Source organism: Pocillopora verrucosa, chromosome 1 (assembly GCF_036669915.1).
Source record: "Pocillopora verrucosa isolate sample1 chromosome 1, ASM3666991v2, whole genome shotgun sequence".
Classification (NCBI taxonomy): domain Eukaryota; kingdom Metazoa; phylum Cnidaria; class Anthozoa; order Scleractinia; family Pocilloporidae; genus Pocillopora; species Pocillopora verrucosa.
Window position 1 is genome coordinate 17467000 of NC_089312.1, and position 6317 is coordinate 17473316.

Below are 6317 nucleotides of genomic sequence, written 5' to 3' on the forward strand. Positions count from 1 at the left end.
AAGTTAATTTTTTCGGTCAGCAGATCATAAGGACGAGTATCTTTGAGTGTCACACAGTATCGAGAGTTTTACGAGTGAAGTTTTGAGGCTTGTGTTAGAAGTTTTTATCAACATGAACAAAATTATCTGCGTACGGACCACCGTGGAAACACAATAGTTTCAATTAATCAACTGTGCAATTGCGATAACAATGTTTTTGCCAAATTTAAACTACACATTCTAAATATACCTGGTCGATAAGATTTCTGGCAGGACATTTTTACTTTGTATTCTGTTTCAATACTCTATCATGTGAAATCAGTTACATTTAACTAATTTTTATTGTGTCACCTTTTCATAATTTCAGTATTTGTAAAAGGAAGGAACATCCAATTGAAAAAGGACGTGTTGAGGCTTCAAACTCAACTTAAAAAGTGTCAAAAAAATCTGACGTCTACTGAAAAAAAGGAAAAACAAGTCAGACACAAGCTAAGGGGGACAAGATCTGCTTCCTCAAAGCTAAAACAGAAATTACAGGGCAACAGTGAAATTGCCAAAAAAGGGTATTCCCTTGTGGAGACATTTGCTCATGGTCACAATGGACAAAACCAAAGGACCTTGATGTTTATGGCTTGTGTCAGATACATGCAACATGCATCTTTGTTATCATATCAAAAGACACCTGTAGCATTACATCTGATTTTCAATATTTTGTTTAATTGTAGCCCCCCAACAAACTTCATTGTCTCCCCAACTACACTTTCTGACTGGAATGTTCTCTTAGGTGAAGCTGACAAACTAATTTTACGCAAGCGCTTTTCAAATTCCAAGTATGATTTTCATCTCTGGAGTGATGACTCCCACAAAGGAGGAGAGGAGAGGCACGTAGTAGGTGTTCACACCTGGTGTCCCTTAGAGAGCTTGCCACGAGCTTATGTCCTTGCAAACAGCCTAACAGCAAGCGGGTCTGGAAAACACCAGTATGATGTAGATTACCATGTTGTAAAAAATGAATATGATATTACCAATGTTTCAGGGTTGGTTGGGGACAATGCCTCTACCCAAAAGGGAAAAGTAAACGGTCTTTTAGCTAACAATGCCAGAATTTTTGGAAAAGAGATTTTTTTTTGTAGGATGCTACCCACATGTACTCAACATTATGCTGAGAAGAATGTGCAGGCTGGGTTTGGGGCCAAGGGTGACATGAGCAACCCCCATGTTTTACAATTACTCTATAAAATATCATGGCTCCATCATGAGCGTCCAAGCCAATACAAAGTTATGTATGTTTCTCTTGGTATTCTAAGTAAAAAGCCACCCCTTCCCCAGACATTCATAGAAACAAGGTGGACATATTTTCATGAAACTCTCCAGTGGTATCTTAAGTATAGAAAAGTTTGTTTACAGCTCGCTGAGTGTCTCCTTGAAAGATTGCCAAAATCAGATAGCCACCAGACTATTTGGCAAGATGTCATTAAGCTGAGCTCCAGTCCTATGATTCAAGTTGAAATCAAGTTTTTGTTTGAATTCCTTGATAAGTTTATCATCCCATCTCTGAATACATCCCAAGCTAGTGATGCAGAACTTGGATTCTCCAGTGGTTACCTAGCAAGGTTATGGCCAGCAACTGTTCTGAAGCACCATGAAACTTTAAGTAAAATGTTCTCCTGCAGAATATTTTCCTTTAACATCACAACAGGTGAAGATGTCATTAAAGGACCCAGCAGCTATCAACCATTTTCACAAACAAGTGCAGAGGCCAATGTTACAAGAAGCAATTAAAGTAATCAAAGATCATGGAGCAGAGTGGTTAACTTTTCCCAAGTTGTTTGGAATGGGAGCTGATCAGAGACATGGACAGAACATTCTAACATTGGTGTATAGGGATAGAGTTGGATTGATTAAATGGGCCACTCTTTGGAAATTGATGGAACCACAATTGCTCAGTGAGATCAAAGAAATTGCTTCATCACCACATAGCTCACTCATAAGTAAAGAAGCCACTCCAAACCTGTTTTAGTTCTATGCCAAGCACATTTTCAGTCTTCCAGTTAACAATGTTCTTGCTGAAAGACAGTTCAACCTTTCTCAACTGTATCTTAATGATAACATGTCAGAGTTATCGAAATAGGTCTCAATCACATTTGTTGAAAATATTCTGCATAGTGGAAAAACCAACACCAGGACCACAGAAGCAGCACATGAAGTTCACGAAGAAAGAATGAAAGAATATACCCAAATGCTCACCACAGACGCTTTGCAAGAGGCAAGAAAGAACCTAAACAAGATTAGAGAAAACTGCACACATGGGTCACTTACTGCAAAGGATGTTTACCCTAGAGCTTGGGTAGAAAAGAAAGTAAACAATAACTTACCAGTAACAATTCAGTCACTAAAAGCAGATGGTCGCAAACTTAAACTTCAATGGAAGGCTTCTGCCAAGGGAACATCTGCACTGGAGGGACAGAGGTCATTCAACCCAACAGTAATTGAGGGAGTTACCTGTACACCTGATGGACAAGTTCCAAGACTCATGCAGCTAGTGGCACTAAAGGTGTGGAACTATGGGGAGGAGCTACCAATTTATGATCCACCAAGAGAATGTCAGTTGTGTCTACAAAATCTTCCAAATGTCTTTCAGCCTCCAACTACTCATCTTTCCACATCCCACATGTCTGAACATGTTACGCTGTTGCCTGCACATGAAGAATAGAGTAGTCATGAGGGGTGGCTCAGTAATTTTTAAATGTTTTAGATTTGTAAATATAAGAATTTATTTCACCGACCACACTGCATGAAATAAATATATATCTCAGCATGTATCAGGACATGAAATTGTGCCCAATACAGGCGCCAATGCGACTACCGTAACTTTTTCACTTTGGCGACCAAATCCTGGAAATTAGTCGCCAAATTGGCGACTTGAATGTTTCATCATAACCTTACCAAGAGATATAGTGAATTAAAAAAAGATTTGCAAAGATAAATCCGTCGCAAACTTCCTCGTTAAGTTTGTTTCCAAAACGTAACAGATGCATCTCGATTGATAACTAGACGCCATCTTGGAATTAAGTGAGCTTTACGTTATATATCGTCCATCCTAGTGTCCACTTTGTAGCATGTTAAAGATCTTTTCCCAAACTTAATTTTGGAGGGTCTATCTAGAATGCTGACAGCTTAAAAGAAGGTTTTGTTTGTCTTTGAAAATGGCGACCAACTTTTTTCCACTTGGCTACCACTTTGAAGAATTTAGGAGCCAACTGGCTATCAGGAAAAAAATTAATTTCACGCCCTGTGTATGCATTTCTACATACAGAGACGCATGTAATAATTGATTATAGTTTCAACACAACATATTAGAATTAATTAGGTGGGCCAAATGATGTTACGACATACCCGCGCGTGGCATTGCAGAGAAGAATTTGATAGTCGTAGAGAGAAGGAGCAAGAGGGAAGGCTCGGAGTTCGACGTACCCACATGGACCTCGGGGAACTCTCGTTTCGTGATGAAGGTCTACTGCATGTTCTGCTTGGATCCTTCTGCCTCTTTTAAACCCATCCCAGTTGGGGTGTTGGTCAAGTCTGGCTTTGGCCGTGATGATGGCTCTGGTGCAACAAAGCTCATCTCCGTTCTTTGGGTAGTGAATACCTGAGGGTTTCAGTTGTGATCAAACCTTAGCTCTCTTGGGTAGTGTATACCTGAGAGTTTCAGTTTGTTCACCAAACCTGAGCTCTCTTGGGTAGTGTACATCTGAGGGTTTCAGTTGTTCACCAAACCTGTTAACTCTTGGGTAGTGTATACCTGAGTATAACACATAAGATTTTCCTCTCCGTTGAGACTGTCACCTTGCCGTGGTGGAGGGGCTTGATTGTCTCAATGATCCTTTGACCCATAACTGACAGCGGATGCCTCGACCTTCAGTCTAGGTCAAGGGAGAGAGTCCAGGCAAAGAGCAGTCTCCTGATATTAATTAGACTGACTTAAGTGTGACAATCTTTCATGCCCTCCTGAGTAGTGTATACCTGAGGGTTAGTTTAACCTCTTCTATACCCTCTTGGGTAGTGTATACCTGAGGGTTACTTTGAATTTTTTTTAAATCCTCTTGGGTAGTGTATACCTGAGGGTTATTTTTAATCTTCTCTATACCCTCTTGGGTAGTGTATACCTGAGGGTTACTTTTAATCTTTTTTAAACCCTCTTGGGTGGTGTATACCCAAGGGTTACTTTTAATCTCTTTTATACCCTCTTGGGTAGTGTATACCTGAGGGTTAATTTTAAGCTCTTTCATACCCTCTTGGGTAGTGTTTACCTGAGGGTTACTTTTAATCTCTTTCATACCCTCTTGGGTAGTGTATACCTGAGGGTTACTTTTAATTTCTTCTATGCCCTCTTGGGTAGTGTATACATGAGGGTTATTTTCAATCTCTTCTATACCCTCTTGGGTAGTGTATACCTGAAGGTTATTCTTAATCTCTTCTATACCCTCCTGGGTAGTGTATACTTGAGGGTTATTCTTAATCTCTTCTATGCCCTCTTGCCTGAGGGAGTTAAGGTATAGCTTATTATATATAAGGAAGGTTGTAGTAACTTGAACTTAGGTGTTCCAGTTATTTTCCACATGTGAACTACACAATTCTCAACTGAAGGATCTTTATGTGAGATGAACTTGTAGTTTATTTGTCTTTTTCCTCCCACGATATATATATATATTTTTTATTTTTTTTTGTTTAAGTTTTGTGCTTTTTTTCGGTTTTCCCCAAGGTTTCTTTACAGATAGGGCGAATTCCAGTTTGATTTGGCATTGTAGACAAAAAGGCGTTTTTAGTCTTACCCTCACAAATTTTATTTATTAGATTTAGTATGTGTACAGAAACATTAGGTACATTCCTCAACTGAACTGACTTTAAAAATAAAAAGTAACTGGAATCAGAAAAACATTCTGTGTAACATAAAGAATTATTCAAGATGAACATGACTTACAAATAGTCTGATGCTTATTTTTCCCATGAGACCTGTATGATACAGGTTTGGCCACCAAATTACATCTAGCGGGTAACCTGACCTTCTCTGTACCCAATGATTAGATTACTCATGCACATTATCCTAGCTATTGGTATTGCCCCGTGGGCTTTTCTTTTGGTGGCAAGGAGAGCTTGTATACGATCAGTGTCCCCTTGTTTTTCGTGCTCTGTGACTAGTACATGTCCATTCCACAATGCTCTCTCTTTCAAAGTGACAATGTTTTGTTTGGCCAAAGCATGTTTAATTATGCCAAGGTAAAAAAAACACCTTCACCTTCCTTGCAGAGGAGCATAAAATAGGCACTCGCCAGTGGTACTGGCTCTTGACAGAATGGGGTTCAGGATTTTTGAGATCTTTGAGGAACTGTTGAAAATATTTCGTTGGAACCATGTTGTATTCCAAAGTCTGCCAATTTCCTGTAAAAGGAAATGAACCTGATTGAGTATATATCGGTAAATCAACTGACACTTATAGTCTCTAGGCCTTGAGACTTGGTGAGTGTAGTGTTCCCCTGACAATACAATGTACAATGCAGTAAAAATGACTAGATCTCTTCATCCATATTATGCAAAATTTTGCGAAATAGAGCTTTTAGATTAAATAGACCACACTGTGCGAAAGAGGTGACATCAAATACTTACATCTTTAAGGGGTTTGGGGACTTGTTAAAGGCGATTTTTTTCCTACTTATCTCGACTGAATTGAAACTAAGCAATCATTTAACAGAGTAAATTCTTGGTTTTCAAACACGTGACCTTAGTCCTTGACAACCGTCGTTAACTGCCATTGTGGAGCCCCTCGAATCGTAAATAGAGACGCGTTGAGAGAGATGTGAGTGAGTTGTAGTGCGATGGTTCTCTGTATAATACCTGGCTGTAGAGTAAAATCTGGAAACAAGGAAGGTATTAGTCTATACCGTATACCTATCGTTGTTGATAAGAACAATGAAAGTTATAAACAGCTAACAGAAGATCGCCAAAACGCATGGATTTCACAGATAAGCCGAGATGACACGAAATGGAAAGACATCTTGAAAAGTGAGAGAGTTTGTGGTTGACACTTTGTTTCTGGGAAGCATGTTTTACTCTGGGACAGATACAACGTTGACTGGAAGCCTACACTTAACCTGGGGAGAGAGCGAGACAGGGCGAAAGATCGCGACCAAGCAAGGCAATCGCTTCTTGAACAACAACAACGTGAGCATGAGGTGGCACGCGAGCAAGCAGCTAAGCATTGTAAACTTAACGAAAGTGGCCAGCAGGTCTCGAAGATTGACTTTGCTGCATCATCAGGGGAAGAGAGATTGGAAAGCAAG